Source organism: Nicotiana tabacum, chromosome 8 (genome assembly GCF_000715075.1).
Source record: "Nicotiana tabacum cultivar K326 chromosome 8, ASM71507v2, whole genome shotgun sequence".
In the NCBI taxonomy this organism is placed as follows: Eukaryota; Viridiplantae; Streptophyta; class Magnoliopsida; order Solanales; family Solanaceae; genus Nicotiana; species Nicotiana tabacum.
Genome location: NC_134087.1, coordinates 128,642,133 through 128,668,186, shown reverse-complemented (window position 1 = coordinate 128,668,186; position 26,054 = coordinate 128,642,133).

Below are 26,054 nucleotides of genomic sequence, written 5' to 3'. Positions count from 1 at the left end.
TTCCTAAAAGGAAATGAGTTTTCACACCCCATAGAATGTCGAAACCCAGACCTCTCTCCGCGAAGAGGGAAAAAAGGGGGCGCGACAGCATGGCGACTCTACTGGGGATACCTTTAGGCTCTTACCATAACGAACTTGTCTTTTTATAAATTAGACCAAGCATGCTTTATCCCTCACCCTTCTCCCTTATTTGAATTTAATTGTCTATTTTTCAAACATTTATGATTTCTTTATTATCCTGAAACTGACTTGTCTCTTTGTTTCCTTTTTCCTGTAACTGTCTTTCAATTATTTAAATGTTGTATTTATTTTTCCTACGTGAAAATACTTAACTACATGTTATTAATTGCTACATAAATCATGCTCCGCATCATATTCCACTCGTGCATATCAAATCCTATAGCAACACTTTAATGAGTGGTTGTACTCTTCCTATTTACTACCCTTAAATTCGGAAAGGCTTATTTGCGATAAAACCAGTCGATCAGCGGTGCAGTCGATGGTTTCGTGCCTTCCCCCTCGAGTTGTCCGCTTGAGGGTTCCAGTCTAAAACCCCATAGAAACCTTACTCTAGTTACAATTGTGCATGCATCATGGTCAAACCTAGTTGGATTAGTTATGTTGTCCATATAATGATCCTTTAAGATAAGCCTTATCCAAAGTCCATCAGGTTTTTCATAATAACAACGGACACAACCACGTTCTGTGCATTAATTTGGAGAATTAAATGTTGATATGTTGATCATGAATGCATAAATAGTCGAGTTCGGTGGGGGTAAGGTCTAACCCTTTTGTTTTGTAGAAAATGAGGCACGAGGTCCCCAGATTCGGTATGGTTAGCAACATCCCACCATTGCTGCTAGATTGGTGGGATAACCTTTCCTCAAGTTACAAGAAGCATATGAAAAAGTACATGGGTAACTTGCCTTCCTTGCTAGATATTGAACCAAACAACAAATTGATCGAGGCTACCACTTTATTCTGGGATAGTGAAAGAGCTGTGTTCCGTTTTGATGACATAGAGATGACACCGCTTCTAAAGGAAATAGGAGGGCTTGTAGGATTGACTTGGGATAGTCCCGGGCTATTGGTACCAAAAAACTGTATGGGCAGGGGATTTTTTAAGATGATGGGGTTGAAGAAGAATGTCGACCTAGTGTGCCTAAAAGAATCTTACATGCCTTTCGAATACTTGTAAGAGAGGTATGGCCATAGCAAGTCTTTCGCACTTACCATGATGAGATATCCCTCACTTCTCTAGGTCACATCCACCGCAGAGTGTTTGTATTCATTGTGTGCTTCCTAGGTCTGATAGTGTTCCCAATGAAAAAGGGAAGAATCCACACTAGGTTGGCCATGGTCACCAAGACTCTGATGGAAGGGATTAATGGACAGACATATACCATAGTCCCCATGATCATAGCCGACATCTGCAGGGCTCTGGAGAGATGTCAAAGAGGGGTAAAACATTTCGATGGTTGTCATTTATTGTTGCAGTTATAGTTGTTGGAACATTTCCAAAAGAGTCGCTATCGCGAAGAATTTTTGCGAAGGGCTTGGAACGACCATATTGCCTTCCATCACCCTAAGCAGATGACTTACATTCCAGACAGATTTGCTCAGCCGGAAAGCGCTAGAGAATGGGTAGTGTTTTTCGACAATCTGACCGAGGAACAGGTGCAGTGGATGGTTGAATAGTTCCCAATAGATGAGTTTATTATCAGGTCCAGGGATGCTCTGCACTTGGTGCTGATCGGGTTGAGAGGGATATATCATATTTCCCTATGCAAGTTATGAGGCAAGCAGGTAGAAAACAGGTTGTACCAAGGGTTGTCAAGATGAGTCATTTCAGGGTAGACTTCCAAGACAACGACGTCCCTTACAAATGCCAAGCTCAGCACATGTGGCACTGCAAAATCATTGTGGAGAAAAGCACCATTGAGCTAGAAAGGTATCATGCAGGGTGCGAGCCTCTCTATTCGGCATGGTTGGAAGACAATCTGAAAGGAATGGTGACACCAGGGACCGGTCGAGGGAACAGAATCATAGACGAGGAAGCTGAAGCTCAAGTCAAATACAACAAGCTGCGCAAGAGGATCTATGACTCTGAGAATGAGCATCGGGAAACACACAAGAGGAATGTGAGGCTGATCGAGGAGTGGAAAGAGATGGCAATCACTTCCAACAGGAAACTGGAATATCTGGAGCGAGGAATAGTGGAGTTGGAGGGCAAAGTCATAAAGAGGATTGAAAATCGCCAGAACGCTGAAGAAGCTGAGGGAGGACATCTGGCCAGAGCCTACTTGCTACGGGGACTGCGCGAGCTGGGAGATCTGTATGATGGAGTCCGGAAGATCAAATCTGGGGAAGGTCCTTCTAGGACAAAATAAATTAGATTTACTTGCTTTTCCTAAAAATGTAATAAGGCCAAGTGCCAGTAGTGACTTATTTTATTATTATATTAGTGTCGTTTTGGGATTCGTCTATTTTTATATTATGAAATGAAGCATTTATTGGCATTTGAAGTTCTCCAAATTTATTTGTCGCTAGGCCTACCTCAGGCACAATGAGGCTCCCAAATTAAGACACGAGTTTACATTTCGCAATATATGTTCAAATATTGCAAACATTTCAGAATCATCACTGATTTGTTACCTTTTTTTTGTTTTTGCTTATTTTCATTATGATTATTCTCATCCCCTTAGGTTGGTTCACTCATACTGGCCACATCAGCATATCATACCAAATCTATAGGCCCTCCACCTCCTCCTCCTCCAAGCAACACAAAGGGCAAAGAAAAATCAAAGATGGATGACTTAAGTGGAATCTGATAGGAAAATGTGGAGAATGCAGAGACTTCAGATGGTCGTAGTACTCCGACCCCAAACGACCTGGTTTTGAGATTGGAACAAAAGATACAAGAATTGCAAGGAGAACTTGAGTAGGTACGCAACTTGGAAAACCTGTCACTTACCCTCAATGTCCCTAACATCCACCAACAAAACACAATGAACCCGACACCTCCTCAAAATACACAAAACCAACAGCCACAAAATCCTCCCGCACCAAATCAATACGCAACTCCACCCCAAAATATCAATCCATTGCCAATACCAACTCCACCACAACATCATCATCAACCAATTTTGTACCCACCAACCACTACTTACCACACTCCCCAAAACACACAACCCATTCCCAATCCCCAAAACTCCACCAATGATCATCACTACACCTAAGTTCCTGGCACCCATCAAAGCAACCCCATATATGTGGAAACTATACCTCATTCTACCCAACCAATTTCCTATACACTGGAATCTTCTGAGAAGGACCTGCTCATTAAAAACTTGGCTGAAAAACTCAAGAAATTAACAAGCCGAGTTTAGGGTGTTGAATGCGACAGAGGGATAGAAGGTTTGAACTATGAGGATCTATGCATACAGCCGGATGTCGAACTGCCAGAAGGGTACAAACCTCCCAAGTTCGAAATGTTCGATGGTACAGGTGATCCTAGGGTTCATCTAAGGACCTATTGTGGCAAGCTTGTTGGGGTCAGGAAAGATGAAAAGATCCAGATGAAGCTCTTTATGAAGAGCCTTACTGGGATGCTTTGTCTTGGTATATCAGCCAAAATCCCAAGAAATGGTCCAATTAGGTAAGCATGGCATCAGATTTCATGGACCCGTTCAGGTTCAACACATAGAATGCACCGGATGTCTTCTACATTCAAAATCTTAAGAATAAACCTACTGATACTTTCTGTGAGTACGCTATTCGTTGGAGGTCGGAAATAGCCAAGGTCAGGCCTGCTTTGGATGAAGAATAGATGAATAAATTCTTCGTCAGGGCACAAGATCCACAATATTTTGAGAGGTTGACAAGTTCTCCGACATCATCAAACTTAGAGAAAAGATTAAAGAAGGAATCAAGAGCGGGATGATAACGAACTTCGAGGCACTGCAAGCCACAAATAAGGCCTTACAATCAGGTGGCATATCGAAGAAGAGAGATGTTAGGGTAATGGTGGCCCAGGGCCCAAAATCTCCACTTACATATCAAACACCTCCACCCACATACCAAGCATCACCACCTACATATCAACCCTCATCTCCCAGATATTCCCAACCAGCCACTGTCCATCACACCTATAATTCCCAACCATCCCACTTCCAATCACCACCAGCTCGCCAAAATTATCCAAGACCAAGACCCAACTTCGACCGCAATACACCCAGACAATACACCGCCATTGCTGAGCCCATCGACCAACTATATGAAAGTTTGAAATCCGTAGGCTACATCACTCTTGTTCCCGCTGTGGCATTAGAAAATCCATTCCAATGGGTCAATCTGAACAAAACTTGTGCGTACCATTCTGGTATGAAAGAGCACACCACTGCTAAGTGCCGAACATTGAAGGATAAGATCCAGACATTCATTGAAAACAAGGTCATACAAGCAAAGGAAGCCACGCCTAATGTCCGCAACAATCCCCTCCCTGATCATAGAGGTGATGGTGTGCATGTGATAGAAACAAATGAAGAATGGGACCCTGAGGGGTCGATTGGGCTTATTCGAGAAGGCGATGACTTTAAAGTTGCAGTCACACTTACTCCTATTTTGGTACAGACTCAGTCACTAATCGAGGTTGAAGTAACTACAACAGTTCCATTCAAGGTAGAAGTAGCTCCACCCACAGCCACCTCCGCTCCATTTGAAGTAGAAATGGTCACACCTTTTACTATGATGGTGTCAATCACACCCCCATTCAACTCAAAAGCAATACCCTAGGATTATGTTGTCAAGGCTCGGTGAAAAGGGAAGACTAAGATAGAGGAATCTGACGTCGCTCAAGGAATGACTAGAATTGGAAGAGTCTACACACTTGAACACCTGGGAGGTTCAAGTAAGGAGACCACTACTAGGCATCCTATCATTGAGATTGGGCCAGATGACCTATGGAGGAAAGTGCAGGCAAAGGAATACTCTGTTGTTGACCATCTAAATAAAGTCCTTGCTCAGATATCTATCCTGTCACTATTACAGAATTCAGAGGCATACAAGAACGCCTTGATGAAAGTACTGAGCGAGGCTTATGTACCCAATAACATCACTGGTGGAGAAATGGCCAACATGGTCAGTCAAGTGTTGGAGAGCCATAAGATTATCTTCTACGAAGATGAGCTACCGCCCGAAGGTTTGAATCACAATCGGGCATTGCATATCACAATGCAATTTGAAGACAAGTTCATTGCCAGGGTCTTGTTTGATGGAGGTTCGAGCCTAAATATTTGTTCATTGGACACCATGAAAAGGTTGGACAAAGGTTTCCATGAAATACGGACAGGAAGCATGAATGTGCAGGCTTTTGATGGGTCCTAGAGGGCCACGATCAGGGAAATCAACCTTTGCTTGCAGATGGGGCCAACTTGGTTCAACATTGAATTCCAAGTGCTTGACATACCAGCCTCATATAATCTTCTGTTGGGCCGACCGTGGATCCATGCTGCTGGAGCCATGCTCTCCACACTACATCAAGCCGTGAAATTTCAATGGAACCACCAGTAAGTAGTCATCCATAGATATGGGAGTAACCACATCTACATTAGCCAAACCATCTCGGCCATTAGACATAGAAGAAGGCTAAGAGGGAAAACATATCATCACATCGAATGGGTCAATGCCATCGAGAAGAATAAGTGGTGGAGTAACAAGATAGAAAGCATACTAGCATGGTCCGAATATGAACCCGACAAAGGGTTGGGAAAGAACCTCCAAGGTATCACCAAACCAATACGGCTGAAAAATCATGGTACCACCTTTAGGCTCGGATAACAATATATATGGCAAGAGTACAAGGATTGGTCGCCTCTATGGCGTGGACCATATTACCCTCTTGAGCAACAGGTGCCACGTTTGGAACAGGCTTTTCATCAGGCTGACACAATATGGAGGACTGCAGAAGAAGAAGCACTAGCTGGGTTGAAGAATTTGTTCTTGGAGGATGAGGACATGGACTGTGGTGCCATAATTGAGGAGGAGGAAGAAGAAGGCCTCACTATTCAAACTATGAAGAAGGGAGTTGTTCTCAGAAACTGGACCGCCACACCATCCCGAGCCCGCCGAGTCCCTGGGTAGCTTGGCAGAATTTACTTCTATAAGCCATTCTAGGCATTTAAGATTTCCCGTAATTTTGTTTTAAGTTTTACTTGTTTCAAAATGAATGCTCGATTCATCGAGCCGTACTTTGTCTGGACAATTTTTCAAGTTTTAATCAAATGCATTTTCTCTTTATTATTCACTACTATCTTTAAATTTTTCCTTTCTACAGCATTATTATTACTTTTCTAGATGAACCAGCGACTGTGATATGTAATGAGGCAACGCAACATGCGAATAGTAATTCAGAGGAAGAAGATGAGATACTCGAGGAAATTGTCAGGGAGGTTGAAAATTTTAAGAATAAGCCTAAGTCTAATATGGACAAGACCGAAGCAGTAAATTTGGGAGACGTCGAGACCGTCAAAGAGGCCTGCATCAGCATTCACTTGTCACCAACAAAGAAGGAAGAGTACATTCGGTTCCTAAAAGAATATGAGGACATTTTTGCATAGTCATATGATGACATGACCGGTTTGAGCACTTCCATAGTGGCTCACAAATTGCCTATTAATCCCATGTGTCCGCTAGTCAAATAGAAACTCAGAAAGTTCAAACCAGACATGAGCCTGAAAATCAAGGAGGAAGTTACCAAGCAAATCAAAGTCAAAGTTCTTAAGGTGGTTGAATATCCAACCTGGTTAGCTAACATTGTGCCAGTTCCGAAGAAAGACAGGAAGGTCAAAGTATGTGTTGACTATCGGGATTTAAATAGAGCAAGTCCCAAGGACGATTTTCCACTGTCAAATATACACATCCTGATCGATAATTGCGCCAAGCATGAAATCCAATCCTTTATAGATTGCTTCGCGGGTTATCACCAGATTTGGATAGATGAAGAAGATGCAGAGAAGATAGATTTCATTACACCATGGGGTGTATATTGTTACAAGATGATGCCATTCGGTCTGAAGAATGCTGGGGCCACTTACATGAGAGCCATGTCAACCATCTTCCATGATATGATACACAAAGAAATAGAGGTGTATGTGGACGATGTCATTATCAAATCCAAGAGGGATGCAGATCACATAGCAGACTTGAGGAAGTTCTTCTACAGGCTAAGGAGGTACAATTTGAAATTGAACCCCGCAAAGTGTGCATTCGGGGTTCCCGCAGGAAAGTTATTGAGATTCATTGTCAGTCGTCGAGGGATCGAGCTTGATCCATCTAAAGTTAAAGCTATTCAGGAGTTACCACCACCTAGGAGCAAAAAGGATGTGATGAGATTCATAGCACAGTCCATAGTCATATGTGAACCCATCTTCAAGATGCTAAGGAAAGATGCCGAGACAAGTTGGACCGAGGATTGTCAGAAAGCTTTTGACAAGATCAAGGAGTACCTGTCCACACCGCCAGTTTTGGTCCCGCCAGAGCTAGGACAACCTTTGCTACTTTATCTATCCGTGTTGGATGGAGCCTTAGGATGTATTTTGGGACAACATGACGAGACAGGAAGAAAGGAGTAGGCCATATATTACTTGAGCAAGAAGTTCACACTTTATGAAGCACGGTATTCTTTGCTTGAACGCACTTGCTGTGCTTTGACCTGGACAACCTAGAAATTGAGACATTACTTCTGTGTCTACACTACATACCTTATATCCAGGATAGATCCTCTGAAGTACATATTTCAGAAACCCATGCCTACTGGGAAATTGGCTAAATGGCAGATACTACTGAGTGAGTTCGATATCGTCTATGTAACTCAGAAGGCGGTCAAGGGACAAGCATTGGTAGATCACCTTGCTGAAAATCCGGTAGGAGGAGAATACGAACCCTTGAAAATGTTTTTTGCTGATGAAGAAGTATCATTTGTAGGAGAAGACATTACCAAAGCAAACAACGGTTGGAGGATGTTCTTTGATAGAGCTACAAATTTCAGAGGAGTGAGCATTGGAGCAGTTTTGGTATCAGAAACGGGTCAGCATTATTCGGTATCTGCTAAACTCAAATTTCCCTGCACCAACAACATGGCGGAATTTGAAGCTTTCATACTAGGGCTCAACATGGCGGTCGACATAAACGTTCAGGAGTTGCTAGTGATCGGTGATTTAGATTTGCTTGTGCACCAGGTACAAGAAGAGTAGGCCACCAAGAATTCCAAGATATTGCCATATCTGCACCATGTGCAGGAGTTGAGAAAGAGGTTTACAAAGATAGAATTCCGGCATGTGCCCAGAATTCAGAATGAAGTTGCCGACGCATTATCCACTTTGTCCTCTATGATACAACATCCAGATAAGAATTATATTGATCCCATCTCGGTGAGGATCCATAATCAGCTGGTGTACTGTGCTCATGCTGAATAAGAAGCGGATGGAAAACCCTGGTTCCATGACATCAAAGAATACTTATCAAAAGGAGAATACCCGGAGCATGCAAATCACACTTAGAAATGCACGCTCCGAAGATTGTCAAATCACTTCTTCCACAGCGAAGGAAACTTGTATAGAAGAACTCCCGATTTGGGCCTACTAAGATGCGTTGACGCAAATGAAGCTTCTAAGCTACTTGAAAAGATATATGCCGGGACCTGCGGCCCATGAATGGTTTCGTCTTGGCAAAGAAGGTACTCAGAGCCGATTACTTTTGGATGACCATGTAGACGGATTGCATTCAGTATGTCCGCAAATGCTTTCAATGCCAAGTGCATGTCGACATGATAAAAGTGTCGCCAAATTATCTCAATGCAACAAGCTCGCCTTGGCCATTCGCCGCTTAGGGAATGGAGGTTATTGGTCCGATTGAGCCCACCGCTTCAAACAGACACAGGTTTATTCTGGTAGCCATTGATTACTTTACAAAATGGGTAGAGGCTACATCTTACAAAGTTGTAACCAAGAAAGTTGTCGCAGATTTTTCAAGGATTGTATCATCTGCCAGTTCGGAGTTCCCAAGTCCATTATTACTAAAAATGTTGCCAATCACAACGGTGATCAAATGAAAGCTATATGTGAAACTTTCAAAATCAAGCACAAAAATTCCACAGCCTACAGACCTTAGATGGATGGAGCCGTAGAAGTCGCCAACAAAAACATCAAGAAGATACTAAGGAAAATGGTAGAGAACCACAAGCAATGGCACGAGAAGCTACCTTTTGTTTATTAGGGTACCACACCACGGTTCGCACATCAATCGGGGCAACTCCCTACATGTTGGTTTATGGTACCGAGGTTGTCATCCCAGTCGAGGTGGAGATTCCTTCTTTAAGAATCATATAGGAAGCTGAACTCAACGATGCAGAATGGATAAGGAGTCGTTATGAACAATTGACCCTTATCAATGGAAAGAGAATGAACGCAATATGTCACGGCCAACTTTATCAGAATAGAATGTCCAGAGCCTTCAACAAAAGAATCAAACCACGACAGTTCACACCAGGACAGCTGGTATTGAAGAAATTCTTCCCACATCAAGATGAAGCCAAAGGGAAATTCTCTCCCAACTGGCAAGGTCCATACATAGTTCATAGGGTGCTGATAGAAGGAGCACTCATACTTACAGAAATAGACGGAGAAGTCTATCCAAAACCGATCAATTCAGACACAGTCAAGAGATACTATGCTTAGATACTTTACATTTCCTCATTTGATATAATTGAACTACGCTTGACCTGATTCCCATTTAAGAGGGTATACGTAGGCAACCTTATGGGTTCGGTCATATCATAATAAAATTTTCATTTTCCTCCAAGCTCAGAAACTGGGGCAGAATTTTGAGGAGGATCCTTTAAATTCCGGAGCAAGTCCAACCAATTTCATCGCATGCCAGGAAGTCAGTAATCAGTCAAGAACTGGGGCAGAATTTTGAGAAGGAATCTCAAAATTCCGGAGAGGGTTCGGCATGGTCCGTCATCTGCAAACAGTTAAAGATCATCTACCAAACTAGGGCAAAATTTTGAGGAGAACCCTCAAAATTCCAATATGAGATAGCTGCAATGCCTTTGAGACGTGTCACAATCACTAATTCATCTAAATGTATCAATATATTTCTGAAATAACTCTATTTTTTTTTATCAAATTGTATATTTTCGAAAACTCTACTTCCATAATAGTCAGGTGTCACCCAAGGGAACTCGAAAGGCTTTCAGAATGAAGCAGAGCAAGGCCGGCAGACGAAGCAAGAACCAACCTCCCCTCACCAAACTTACAATTTTTCTTTGAAATCAGGCACATTTGACGTAACGACAGCGCTCGCAAAAGCAAACTCACTATCCATACGGCCATCAGACACTGAATATATCTCCAGCTAAGAAATACACTACTCTTATCTACTACTCGCTCTTTGCATGAGACTAATCCCGGTCCCCCATATTAGCATGAGGCTAATCCTTGCCTCCACATTTGCATGAGGCTAGTCCCTGCCTCCATACTTGCATGAGACTAATCTCTATCCCCAATACCTCCATGAGGCTAATCCTTGCCTCCATATCTGCAGGAGGCTAATCGTTGCCTCCTTATGTCTTCGGGCAAAGAGGGGCAGCTGTAAGCACGTGATTTTTGCCCTATGAGAGAATTACTCCCAAAAAATCCAAAATAAAACAATTTTCCTTTGTGTGCAATTTTAGAATTTTTGTGGCATTTTTGATAATTATTTGTATTTCTGTCTGTGCGTGTTTATTGGTTAAATTAATAAAAAATTACAAAAATATGTCGCATTTGCATTTAGTATTTATTTAAGTTTGTTTTACAAAATCATAAAAATAATGTACGTTGCATTTTTAGCATTTAACGTCTAAATTGTGTGATTTTTATAGTTAATTGCTATTTAAATGTGCGATAATTGTTATTTGGACAGATTTTTGAAGTTATAACAGATTTTGAATCAGGGCAGTAACAGTAGTTTTAGGGGTAATACGGGAATTAACCAATTGCAGATTATTTAATTATGGTGGGGGACAAGACGTAATGATAAAAGCAAAAAGGAAAAGGTGGATAATGATGTCTTCTTTTCAAAAAGAGGGAACAAGGGGGCCCACTTTGACTACTTTTCAAAAAGAGGGAACATAGGGGCCCACTTTGACTACTTTTAAAAAAGAGTGAACACGGGGGCCCCACGTTGACTACTTTTACTAAAGTAAAAGTGTGGGTAATAATAAAAGTTAAAGGGTGCACATAGTGGAAGAAGATTGGGTCTTGCTTTGTATATAAAGGGGGATGAGAGGATTGAATTAAGGAGGAGGAGATTTTTGGAAGAATTTTGGGAGAGAAATTTCAAAACTAAAGGAGAGAACAAAAACTGAAAAAAAATCTTCTACTTTCCTTCATTGTTTGAAATCAGCATTAATTGTTGTTGTTTCATCGAAGCTTGAACTTCTTTTTTGGGATTACTACTCCACCGGTTTGCAAACTCTGTTCCTGGGTTGTTACTGTTGCTGGGCTGTTGTTGTTGTGTTGTATTGTTACTACTGCTGTTGATTCTCATCTTCATCTTCTTTTATTTCCAATACCAGGTATACGACTGCAATACTAGCTATTACAAGATAATAATGTGGAAGCATGAATATATATGAAGAATGGAATTTTGAAGTTTTGATTTCGCTTTTTCTTTCTTCCTTTTATTGATTGTATTTAGGCTATTTCATGTATTACTGAATAATAATTGGAATAAGAGAAAATAACATAAGTTAGTCTTTAATGAATCGGCTCGGCAAAACGGGTTAATTCGCTAGTTATGAAGGTTTTAAAATTATCAACAGTAGGTTAATCATAAACAAGTAGCTAAATTTAGCTAAGGCATGAATTTGAACTAAATTTCATGAATTAGGCATTAAAGCATGATTTGAGTTCAAACAAGATTAGAAGAACGTTTAAGTTTAATAAACTTTCTAATAAGCTTTAGTAATTATGGTTAAATCTAGTTTCAAATGGTTATGAATAATTAATCTCAATAGTTTTTTTATAACAATGCGAGTTTTAATCTAGCTATATTTGATTCTTTTGAATATTAGTTGTCGAATTTTATTTTTATTTATAATTTTGAATTTTTTTTTGTAAAACTCCTTTTCATCAATATTTGTATTAATCTAGCAATTAGTATGTCATGATTTCTTAAATAAAAAAAGGCTCGTAATTAATTAGGATTTTCTTTCTTTATTTTAGAGACTAATTTTAATAGAAAAAATGTAGTCGCTTTAGGATTTGTCCATTTAAAATAAATGAGATGAGCCTCGCCTAGTAAAATGTATAGATTGCGGGGCCCTCACAAATGTATGCATTAATTACTTAGAACATCGGAGTTGGCCGTCTAGAGAAATTTTACGGCCTTTCCCAAAACAACAATACGCTAGTCGTTCTAGGCGCGTCTTTAACAAATCATTTTCTTAAATATGGGTGTGCATTTATGTAACCCAAATCCAAATCTCAACGGAGTCGAAATGTGTCGATAACCATGGGTGCATTGATTGCGACGTGGTCTGAAATACGTTTTCACAATGTTGCAATTCTCCGTAAAATAATAACAATAATAATAATGAAAGCGGTAAAGAGTTAAAATCTGTACATAAGCTCATAATTGTATAAAAAATCAGATAAACAAGCCAAATATGACAGTTGAGCGACCATGCTAGAACCAGGGAACTCGGGAATGCCTAACACCTTCTCCCGGGTTAACAAAATTTCTTATCCGGATTTCTGGTTCGCGGACTGTAATACAGAGTCATTCTTTTCCTCGATCCGGGATTAAATTGGTGACTTGGGACACCCTAAATCTCCCAAGTGGCGACTCTGAAATAAATAAACAAGTCCCGTTTCGATTGTCCTTTAATTGGAAAAACTCCTTCATCCCTCGCGGGTGCCGGAAAAAGGAGGTGTGACAGCTCTGGCGACTCTGCTGGGGAGTATTAACCCAGAACCACTGGTTCATGGTTAGAAATTCAAGCTTAGATAAATTGTTATATTTGGCTTTATCTGATTTTTACATGTTTGAGCCTAATGTGCTAAATGTTGCTTTTACCGCTTTGATATTATCTGAACTGTATATAAATTGTGCCGAAACCTTTCTATTCTTACCTCCGGGGATGTGCTTACTGGTTGAGACTCCCTATTCTGTTAGTGTCATACCTTGAAATAAGAAAGAGGCCGGACAAGTTACTAAGCCGGATGGCCCTTTGGTTCCCGGAAAGTTGCCCCCTCCTCGATTCGAGTTGTCCGCTCGGGTACACAGTCTAGAACACCGACTCAGGTTTTGAACATAGAATAACATGACTTCATGCCGGATCCCTAGTAGAAACGATTATTTGCATCATGTTGCATTTTGACTTAGGGGACTCAACACAGGGGTTGGATCCGTCTAGGACTAGCAACCTGAAATGAAAAGACCATCCTGATGCATCCTATTTGCGTTGTGCATTTATTTGTTCTGAACCCGCATGTTGACCAGTTTTTGAATCTCGAGAACGTTGGAAAAAAAAAGAAAAAAAAGAGAAATAGCGGTTAGGGAATTAATTATTTATTTTTGAAAAAAACCAATGCCCAAATACTGTCAAAACTCTGCCGAAATTTTGAGAAAAAAATGTTTTATTAATTTGTTTTACTAAAAGCAAAGGAAAAATAGAAAAAAAAAGAGTCGTTATTCTGTCTTGTTTTCAAAAAATAGAAAAGGAAAATAGTTTATCTTGCCATGAAAAAGAGTCTTGTTTTTAAAAAGGTTTTTTTTATTTATTTATTTATGAAAATGCCAAATTTAAAAATAAAAAGAGTCGTACATTGAACGTGGTTTTGTTATTTGTTGCAATATATATATATATATATTCCAAAAAAGTTTTTCTTTATATATAAATCCAAAAAGTTTTTCTTTATTTCCAAAATATATATATATATATATATCTTTATTTGTTGCAAAAAGTATTTGTCTTGCCAAAAAGTCTAGAAAAGTTTTTTTTAGACCTCCAATTTTCAAAAAAAAAAAAGAAATCCAAAAATATTTTCCATTATTGATTTCTTTAGAAAGTCTTTTTAATTATTTTTTTTAAAAAATAAAAATAAAAATAAAAATATTTTCTTTTAATTTCTTCCAAAAAAAAATCTTTTAATTTCTTTCAAAAAAGTCAGAAAATATTTTCATTCTTCTATCAAAATTGAAAAGAAAATTCAAAATTCAAAAATATCTTTAGAAGCATTTCTTTCATTGAAAGTAAAATTCGAAAAATATTTTCTTTCTTCTTTAGAAGTTTTTCTTTCGAAATTCAAAAAAAAAATCTTTTTTTAGAAATCCTTCTTTGCAAAAATGCTCCCTTTCTTCTTTATAAGTCTTTCCTTCAAAAAAAATATATAAAAAAAAGTTAATTTATTTACTTTATTCCTGATCGCCCGAACTACGCGGGTTTGATTCTCACCGGATGTGAGATACGTAGGCAACCCTCATCGGGTCCAACCTCCCCTTTTTGCTAAAATAACCAAAAATAAACAAATAAATAAAAAAAATATGTCAAAATTTTAATTTTGTCATAAAGAAGTCGGGTGACGCTGTTTTGTCAAAACATAGCTGAATGTTCCCGAAAGGGACGTCGGAGGGCTGACTTTGCATAAACAGCACCTTTGGGTCATTTTTTTAGTCTTTTTTGTCCAGTTGACCCACACAGCCTTAAAAATCTTCGTCCCCGAGGCGCTGAAGGGCCGTGTTTGCAACACCAGGTTTTTATTGTAATTTGAAAAAAAAACAAAGAATCAGCGGTCAGGTGAATACCGTTTGGGTTTTTAGTCAAAAATAAGCCGAGCCAGCTTCGGCCGCGTCTTAAACCGTTCTTACCGAAATAGCCTTAGAGTATCTTTCAGTTGTCGAAAGGCTATTTTCATAAAAGAACGAGCAAGTTTGTAAAGTTTCATAAAATAATCCTCCCCGGCCTCAAAATTCATGTGAAATTTGGAAGGGGCCACATTTGCAAAAAATAACCATTCGGTTGCATTTGTCAAATGGAGAAAGGAAGCTGGCCATTTGTTTTTGGAGTTTGTAAATCTTTTGATTAGAATATGTGGGTTGTTTGATTTTCGAGTTTGTAGGTCACCTTCAAACCTTTGAAACCCAGTTTGTTTTACTATGAAAATTGGAAAAAAATGTTTTATTATTATTTATCTTTTATTGGTCTGAACTACGCAAGGTCTGATTCATGCGGGGTCATGATACGTAGGCAATCTCCATAAGATTCGACCACAACAAAAAAAAGAAAAAAAAAAGAAAAAAATTGAAAAAAAGAAAAAATGAAAAAAAATCGAAAAAAAAGAAAGAAAAATGGAAAAAAAAAAAGAGAAAAAAAAGATCTTAATAATGAAGACCGACTGAGTCCATTCTAACCTGTTTTGTTTTGAATCGCAAGAAAGCTAAGGTGGTTGGTTTGTGGTAAGCCAGAAACACAAGATCCAGGAAACCCTGATTGTGATCCAAGACAATGACACCCAGAATATCGCGCAGAATCCTTTACCTGCACATTATGATACACACTTTGCGGGGATAAGGCTTGATAATAGAAGCACTCGAACCCTATCGGGGACTTGTTGACTAAAGTTGATGATATTGAAGTTGGCAATGGTCTGGGCAATACTGATGCGAAGCTTAGTGGCTAAGATGCCAGTCTTGATAAAGTGGGAGGACGCTCCATTCCTTGGTTAGCAAGAGAGAAGCTTTTGGTGGCTTATTTTGTTGTCATTTCTGTTGTCCGGATTGTTAGGGTTGTAATTCGGATGTTGTCTTGTGTCAAACTTTCTTATCTTTCCATTTTGTCATAGCGGTTTGTTTAAGTTTTGTCCAGGTTGTTTTAGGATTTTATTCTGGTTTATTTTTACCATTTCACCGGTAGTCTAATACAAAAGCCGGTCTTTTATTATTTCCAGTCATCTTTTTGTTTGGTCCTTTTATCATTTTTGTTTAGCACTGATTCTAGTAACATGACATGCGCACACAGTTTGGGCCTAATTTTAAAAGTTAATCATAAAACCCCAGAAAGGTGACCAGAACATTTAAAGGAAATAAGGACGGTTTGAGATTATTCGGAGCTCGAGTCATACGGAACTAGGGCAAGTAAAACACAAAGAAAACCGTTAAAAGCAAGATTCGCCTTTCATGATAACGAGAGTGAGAGTGTCGCCCAACGGTGCTTTAGAAATGAAAAATGAAAAGCAAATGTTGAATATAATTGTCAAGTCCAGCACCATCAGAAGAGACTATAAATCTATGTTCAATTGTGTTGTTTGCACTTGGCATGTTTTGAAGACTGGAATGACGAAGGCATTTCGTTCTGCTACCTAAACACTTTATCCTTCGTTACCCCTTTTGAGCCTTGTTTATTTTTTTCTTTCATACCCCTCTTTCGGAATCAGTAGCAAAGAGTAGAAACACAAACATAAAAAGATAAGAAAAGAAAAAGAAAAAGAAAAAAAACACAAAAAGAAAAAAAATCAACAAAAACGAAAAAAAATGATGAAAAGAAAAGAGAAAAATGATAACAAAAAAACAAAAGAAAGTCAGAAGAAAACAGAGGAAATGGGAACTACGTTTGACCTGATTCCTCAAAGAGGATACGTAGGCGCCTCACGGCTCGGTCATAGGGTGCATAATATGCGTAATGTGCATGGTGTGCATAGTGTAACGTAGTATAACAAAAATAAATAATCCTCAAGCAAGAAACTGGGGCAAGGGTTGCGCTTGTTGTAAACAAATATGATTCCGAAGGTTGTAATTTTGAACCTCAAATTGATTTGTTTTTGAGCCTTTAATACCCTTTCTTTCTAACCTATCCAAAAACCCACATTACGGTCCAAAGAAAGACCTTCTGATCAGTCTTCAAAAGATGCCAAGTCAGACAAATGAGAGTCTTACCGATGAACATAACACTCTGATCCACAGCAGAAAGGACTCTAATCCCCAGCAGAGAGAGTCATATCGGCAACACTCCAAATCCTCATCTGGAAAATGATACAAATGAGAGAGTCTTATCGGTTAAAATCTTCACGGGCACCATAAGGCGATGAAAGCTGAGAGAAAAACCAAAATGAGAGAGGCTTGATAGTGAAAACCCTTCGGGCACTACAAGTCGAATAAGATTGAGAATCAGATGGGGAATCGCCAAATGAAGATCTTGAAAGACAATTAACGGCGGAGGGTAGTCCACATGTGCATGTCATGACCATTAGAGTCGATATCTGCGTTTGATAGGTTTTTATTTATAGTTTCTTTTGTTAAAGAGTCATATTTTTCCTTTGTCTTTTATTCTGTTCCTTTTTATCTTTCTCCTTTCATAGAAAAATTCCCCAGTAGAGTCTGTTTGGTCAGAACAAGTGAGAAATGACTTCAAAATATGCCATCAGCTTTCCAATTATGCAAGATGAGATCTGACTAGTACATCCAAGTGGTATAGTCAGCAAGGAACAAGCGCGAGGCCAGTGTCAAGAAAGATATCCCCAGCAAAAGGGAATTGACAAAAGGATTGACGAGTGTCAAGAGGGATATCCTTGCCGAAATCAAAGGTTATAAACCTCAAGGCCAAGGCCCGTGAACAAAGCAAGGAGAGCAGTGAGCATGATTTGGGAAATTCATACTAGACTAAAAGGTCGGGGAAATGCCAGTTTTCGAGCTATGCCACAAAAGAAGAGGGATATCCCCAGCAGAAAGGGATTATCCCCAGCAAATAATATCATCCCCAACAAGTTGTGGAACGCAGAGCAAGGAAGGAGAAAGGGAAAAACCATCCCAGTAGAAGTATCACAACCAACCACCGTGTTTTAAACTAACAAATTTTGTTTGATTTGAAACAGGTAAAGGAAATGGAAATGATAACGGAAATGAATGCCACAAGAGAGATTATCAAACTGGGGCAGAAAATTTTCCTTTCATTTAAAAAATTTTCTAGAAGTCAGGTACCCATTTGGGGAAGAATAAAAGATAGTATCAGTCTCAAGAGAAGTGGTCTTTGAACCAGTGTTACCCCCAGCATAACAAGTTTTTATGAAGGAAGTTGTTCCCCAGCGGACGGAACAAAAGGATGAAACTTATGCTCGAAGAAGCAAAAGGCCGGCCAGTGCCATTCCCAGCAGCCTTCCGAAGAGTGAAGCACTAGTTTTGAAGGAATCAAAATCCCCAGCAGTGTTATCCTCGACAGCATTATCCCCAGCTGATAACATTTTATCCCCCAACAGGTAAGTAAATAATTCCCCAGCAGTGTTATCCCCAGCAGTTACGAGGGAAGACAACACAAGTTTTTAAGGAAATGGTTCACGCATAGGAGACGCACTTCCTAAATTAAGATTTCATGCATAGGAGACGCACTTCCTAAATTAAGATTTCGTGCATAGGAGACGCGTTTCCTAAATTAAGATTTCATTAATAGGAGACGCACTTCCTAGTTTAAAATCATTAAAGTTTTACCCATAGGACACGCACTTCCTAAGTCTATTTTACCCATAGGATACGCACTTCCTAAGTTTAGTTACCCATAGGAGACGCACTTCCTAGTTTAAAATCATTAAAGTTTTACCCCTAGGAGACGCACTTCCTAAGTTTACTTTTACCCCATAGGAGACGCACTTCCTAAATTAAGATTTCATTCATAGGAAATGCACCTCCTAAAGTATTTTCGTTCATAGGAGACGCACTTCCTAAGCAGTTACGAGGGAAGACAACACAAGTTTTTTAAGGAAATGATTCACGCATAGGAGACGCACTTCCTAAGTTTACTTTTACACCATAGGAAACGTACTTCCTAAGTTTATTTTTACCCTAGGAGACGCACTTCCTGAGTTTATTTTCATTCATAGGAGACGCACTTCCTAGTTTAAAGTCATTAAAGTTTTACCCATAGGAGACGCACTTCCTAAGTTTATTTTTACCCCTAGGAGACGCACTTCCTAAGTTTAATTTCATGCTAGGAGACGCACTTTCTAAGTTTAATTTCATGCTAGGAGACGCACTTCCTAAGTTTAATTTCATGCATAGGAGACGCACTTCCTAAATTAAGTTTAACCCCTAGGAGACGCACTTCCTAGTCTGGTTCATTTAAGTTCATTTGTAGGAGACACACTTCCTAGTTTGAATCATTGAAGTTCCACCCATAGGAGACGCACTTCCTAGGCTGGGGCTTTCAAGTTATATTTTGCTTTAGGAGACGCACTTCCTGATTTTGGTTCATACAAGTTTTACTCGTAGGAGACGCACTTCCTAGTTGGGTTCATCTGCCCTCGAATAGGATATGTTGGGTTCATCCGCCCTCGAATAGGATATTTTGGGTTCATCCGCCCTCGAATAGGATATTTTGGGTTCATCCGCCCTCGAATAGGATATCTTGGGTTCATCCGCCCTCGAATAGGATATTTTGGGTTCATCCGCCCTCGAATAGGATATTTTGGGTTCATCCGCCCTCGAATAGGATATTTTGGGTTCATCCGCCCTCGAATAGGATATCTTGGGTTCATCCGCCCTCGAATAGGATATTTTGGGTTCATCCGGTTCATCCGCCCTCGAATAGGATATTTTGGGTTCATCCGCCCTCGAATAGGATATTTTGGGTTCATCCGCCCTCGAATAGGATATTTTGGGTTCATCCGCCCTCGAATAGGATATTTTGGGTTCATCCGCCCTCGAATAGGATATTTTTGGGTTCATCCGCCCTCGAATAGGATATTTTTGGGTTCATCCGCCCTCGAATAGGATATTTTGGGTTCATCCTCCCTCGAATAGGATATTTTGGGTTCATCCGCCCTCAAAATAGGATATTTTGTGTTCATCCGCCCTCGAATAGGATGTTTTGGGTTCATCCGCCCTCGAATAGGATGTTTTGGGTTCATCCGCCCTCGAATAGGATGTTTTGGGTTCATCCGCCCTCGAATAGGATGTTTTGGGTTCATCCGCCCTCGAATAGGATGTTTTGGGTTCATCCGCCCTCGAATAGGATGTTTTGGGTTCATCCGCCCTCGAATAGGATGTTTTGGGTTCATCCGCCCTCGAATAGGATGTTTTGGGTTCATCCGCCCTCGAATAGGATGTTTTGGGTTCATCCGCCCTCGAATAGGATGTTTTGGGTTCATCCGCCCTCGAATAGGATGTTTTGGGTTCATCCGCCCTCGAATAGGATGTTTTGGGTTCATCCGCCCTCGAATAGGATGTTTTGGGTTCATCCGCCCTCGAATAGGATGTTTTGGGTTCATCCGCCCTCGAATAGGATGTTTTGGGTTCATCCGCCCTCGAATAGGATGTTTTGGGTTCATCCGCCCTCGAATAGGATGTTTTGGGTTCATCCGCCCTCGAATAGGATGTTTTGGGTTCATCCGCCCTCGAATAGGATGTTTTGGGTTCATCCGCCCTCGAATAGGATGTTTTGGGTTCATCCGCCCTCGAATAGGATGTTTTGGGTTCATCCGCCCTCGAATAGGATGTTTTGGGTTCATCCGCCCTCGAAGAGAGGAAAGGCGTTTTATTTTTAAAGTTGTTTAAATCTCGCCAACCTAAAGGAAGGAATGACACTTCATTTTCAAAGTTGTTGTTGAAATTAGGAGCCCGCCTGAAGAGAGGAAAGGCGTTTATTTTTCAAAGTTGTTGAAGTCAGGAGCCCGCCTGAAGAGAGGAAAGACGTTTTATTTGTAAAAGTTGTTTAAATCTCGCCAACCTAAAGGAAGGAATGACACTTTATTTTCAAAAAAGTTGTTGTTAGAATCAGGCGCCCACCTGTATAACGAGAGGAATACTTTTTATTCAAAGTTGTTGAAGTCAGGAGCCCGCCTGAAGAGAGGAAAGGCGTTTTATTTTTAAAGTTGTTTAAATCTCGCCAACCTAAAGAAAGGAATGGCGTTTTATTTTTCAAAGTTGTTGTTGAGGTCAGGAGCTCGCCTAAAGAAAGGAAAGGCATTTTGTTTTTAAAAGTTGTTGAAATCTCGCCAGCCTAAAGAAAGGAATGGCGTTTTAGTTTCAAAGTTGTTGAAGTCAGGAGCCCGCCTGAAGAGAGGAAAGGCGTCTTATTTTTAAAGTTGTTTAAATCTCGCCAACCTAAAGAAAGGAATGGCGTTTTATTTTTCAAAGTTGTTGTTGAGGTCAGGAGCCCGCCTAAAGAAAGGAAAGGCGTTTTGTTTTTAAAAGTTGTTGAAATCTCGCCAGCCTAAAGAAAGGAATGACGTTTTAGTTTCAAAGTTGTTGAAGTCAGGAGCCCGCCTGAAGAGAGGAAAGGCGTTTTATTTTTAAAGTTGTTTAAATCTCGCCAACCTAAAGAAAGGAATGACGTTTTATTTTTCAAAGTTGTTGTTGAGGTCAGGAGCCCGCCTGAAGAGAGGAAAGACATTTTATTTTTAAAGTTGTTTAAATCTCGCCAACCAAAGAAAGGAATGGCATTTTATTTTTCAAAGTTGTTGTTGAGGTCAGGAGCCCGCCTGAAGAGAGGAAAGGCGTTTTATTTTTAAAAGTTGTTGAAATCTCGCCAGCCTAAAGAAAGAAATGACATTTCATTTTCAGAGTTGTTTGTTGAAGTCAGGAGCCCGCCTGAAGAGAGGAAAGACATTTTATTTTTCAAAGTTGTTTGTTGAAGTCAGGAGCCCGCCTGAAGAGAGGAAAGGCGTTTTATTTTTAAAAGTTGTTGAAATCTCGCCAGCCTAAAGAAAGGAATGGCATTTTATTTTCAGAGTTGTTTGTTGAAGTCAGGCGCCCACCTACATAACGAGAGGAATACTTTCCAGTCTTTACATTTCATGTCTCAGGCGCCCACCTACATAACGAGAGGAATACTTTTCAGTCTTTACATTTCACATCTTAGGCGCCCACCTATATAACGAGAGGAATACTTTTTAGTTTTTTTTCATTTGATGTCTCATGCGCCCACCTACAAAACGAGTGGAATACTTTTCAGTCTTTACATTTCATGTTTCAGGCGCCCACCTGTATAACGAGAGGAATACTTTTCAGTCTTATATTGCAGATCTTGAAATCAGTAACCCCTCCGGAAGGCAGAAGGTTACAACAGGAATCCTCAGCAGGAAACAATAAAAATCCCAGCACCGGGAAGCAGAAGGTTGCAACAAGAGGTCCCAGCACAAGTTCAAGCGCATGAGTCAAAAGGAAGAAAGACGCATCTTGAAAAAAGCGGCTTGTGAACATTCAATTATGCCCAGCATAACAAATCTGATGAAGAAAGTCGTATCCCCGGAGGAACCACCGAAAAGCTTAATGAAGGAGGCCATATCCCCAGTAGACCGAACAAAATGATGAAAACTGGTATTCAGAAAAGCAAAAGGCCAGTGTCATGCCCAAATTCTCGGAAGAAAAGCATCGGAAGAAACACAAGCCGACAAGAAAGCAAGGCAACAAGAACAAGTTGAAGATAGATGAGATCTTATGATCCGTAGTCTAGCCTAGCTTCTTGTTTTCTTTTAAGCACGGTGTAACAAGGAGATCGGTAAGCAGTGGTAATAGCATGCAACAGCAGTAACATTGCAGTCCCATGGTAGTCCCAGCTACCAAAACTTCTCGAACTACATTAACCTGATTCCCCTTTAGCCAGGGATATGTAGGAAACCTTTGAAGCAAAGGTTCGGTTAAATCTTTTTCAAAAAATGCTTCACACGGAGTATTCGGATGGGCAAAAATCGCTCACTTTATCTTTGTACGAAAACTCTTCGTGTCTTCGGGCAAAGAGGGGCAGCTGTAAGCACGTGATTTTTGCCCTATGAGAGAATTACTCCCAAAAAATCCAAAATAAAACAATTTTCCTTTGTGTGCAATTTTAGAATTTTTGTGGCATTTTTTATAATTATTTGTATTTCTGTCTGTGCGTGTTTATTGGTTAAATTAATAAAAAATTACAAAAATATGTCGCATTTGCATTTAGTATTTATTTAAGTTTGTTTTACAAAATCATAAAAATAATGTACGTTGCATTTTTAGCATTTAACGTCTAAATTGTGTGATTTTTATAGTTAATTGCTATTTAAATGTGCGATAATTGTTATTTGGACAGATTTTTGAAGTTATAACAGATTTTGAATCAGGGCAGTAACAGTAGTTTTAGGGGTAATACAGGAATTAACCAATTGCAGATTATTTAATTATGGTGGGGGACAAGACGTAATGATAAAAGCAAAAAGAGAAAGGGGGATAATGATGTCTTCTTTTTCAAAAAGAGGGAACAAGGGGGCCCACTTTGACTACTTTTCAAAAAGAGGGAACATGGGGGCCCACTTTGACTACTTTTCAAAAAGAGGGAACACGGGGGGCCCACGTTGACTACTTTTACTAAGTAAAAGTGTGGGTAATAATAAAAGTTAAAAGGTGCACATAGCGGAAGAAGATTGGGTCTTGCTTTGTATATAAAAGGGGATGAGGGGATTGAATTAAGGAGGAGGAGATTTTTGGAAGAATTTTGGGAGAGAAATTTCAAAACTAAAGGAGAGAACAAAAACTGAAAAAAAGTCTTCTACTTTCCTTCATTGTTTGAAATCAGCATTAATTGTTGTTGTTTCATCGAAGCTTGGAGCTTCTTTTTTGGGATTAGTACTCCATCGGTTTGCAAACTCTGTTCCTGGGTTGTTACTGTTGCTGGGCTGTTGTTGCTGTGTTGTATTGTTACTACTGCTGCTGATTCTCATCTTCATCTTCTTTTATTTCCAATACCAGGTACACGACTGTAATAGTAGCTATTACAAGATAATAATGTGGAAGCATGAATATATATGAAGAATGGAATTTTGAAGTTTTGATTTCGCTTTTTCTTTCTTCCTTTTATTGATTGTATTTAGGCTATTTCATGTATTACTGAATAATAATTGGAATAAGAGAAAATAACATAAGTTAGTCTTTAATGAATCGGCTCGGCAAAACGGGTTAATTCGCTAGTTATGAAGGTTTTAAGATTATCAACAGTAGGTTAATCGTAAACAAGTAGCTAAATTTAGCTAAGGCATGAATTTGAACTAAATTTCATGAATTAGGCATTAAGGCATGATTTGAGTTCAAACAAGATTAGAAGAACGTTTAAGTTTAATAAACTTTCTAATAAGCTTTAGTAATTATGGTTAAATCTAGTTTCAAATGGTTATGAATAATTAATCTCAATAGTTTTTTTTATAACAATGCAAGTTTTAATCTAGCTATATTTGATTCTTTTGAATATTAGTTGTCGAATTTTATTTTTATTTATAATTTCGAAATTTTTTTTGTAAAATTCCTTTTCATCAATATTTGTATTAATCTAGCAATTAGCATGTCATGCTTTCTTAAATAAAAAAAAGGCTCGTAATTAATTAGGATTTTCTTTCTTTATTTTAGAGACTAATTTTAATAGAAAAAATGTAGTCGCTTTAGGATTTGTCCATTTAAAATAAATGAGATGAGCCTCGCCTAGTAAAATGTATAGATTGCGGGGCCCTCACAAATGTATGCATTAATTACTTAGAACATCGGAGTTGGCCGTCTAGAGAAATTTTACGGCCTTTCCCAAAACAACAATACGCTAGTCGTTCTAGGCGCGTCTTTAACAAATCATTTTCTTAAATATGGGTGTGCATTTATGTAACCCAAATCCAAATCTCAACGGAGTCGAAATGTGTCGATAACCATGGGTGCATTGATTGCGACGTGGTCTGAAATACGTTTTCACAATGTTGCAATTCTCCGTAAAATAATAATAATAATAATAATAATAATAATAATAATAATAATAATAATAATAATAATAATGAAAGCGGTAAAGAGTTAAAATCTGCACATAAGCTCATAATTGTATAAAAAATCAGATAAACAAGCCGAATATGACAGTTGAGTGACCGTGCTAGAACCACGAAACTCGGGAATGTCTAACACCTTCTCCCGGGTTAACAGAATTCCTTATCTGGATTTCTGGTTCACGGACTGTAATACAGAGTCATTCTTTTCCTCGATCCGGGATTAAATTGGTGACTTGGGACACCCTAAATCTCCCAAGTGGTGACTCTGAAATAAATAAACAAGTCTCGTTTCGATTGTCATTTAATTGGAAAAACTCCTTCACCCCTCGCGGGTGCCGGAAAAAGGAGGTGTGACACTTGCATGAGTCTAATCTTTGACTCCACATTTGTATGAGGCTAATCCTTGACTCCCCACTTGCATGAGTCTAATCCTTGACTCCCCACTTGCATGAGTCTAATCCTTGGCTCCCTATCTGCATGAGGCTAATCCTTGCCTCCATATTTGCATGAGTCTAATCTTTGACTCCATATTTGCATGAGGCTTATCCTTGCCTCCACATTTGCATAAGGCTAATCCATGCCTCTACATTTGCATGAGGCTAATCCCTGCCTCTATATTTGCATGAGTCTAATCCTTGACTCCACATTTGCATGAGGCTAATCCCTGCCTCCATACTTGCACGAGGCTAATCCTTGCCTCCATACCTGCATGAGTCTAATCCTTGACTCCCTATTTGCATGAGGCTAATCCCTGCCTCCCTACCTGCATAAGTCTAATCTTTGACTCCATGACTACATGAGGCTAATCCTTGCATCCATACTTGCATGAGGCTAATCCTTGCCTCCCTATTTGCATGAGGCTAATCCTTGCCTCCATACTTGCATAAGTCTAACCCCTGCCTCCACACTTGCATGGGACTAAGCACTATCCCATTTTGCACAAATATTGCTCTTTTTCTAGCACTATCTATTCGCTTTTCAATCGGGCTAAGCTCTGTCCTCCATTTCACAAGACCAATCATTGTCTTGATAACGGCATGACTATTGCACATCATAGGCTGAAATATCGCCAATCTATCCTAAGGCGTCATAGTCTAAAGGCATCATCCTCATAGTCGGAAGACACCATGCCATGGCCTAAGGATCCCTCAAACTTGCATATCATTATTCAAAGGCGTCATGGTTCAGAGGCATCATTTTCATGGCCTAAGAACATCATTTCATGGCCTACGAATCCCTCACTAAACAATTCATATCCCA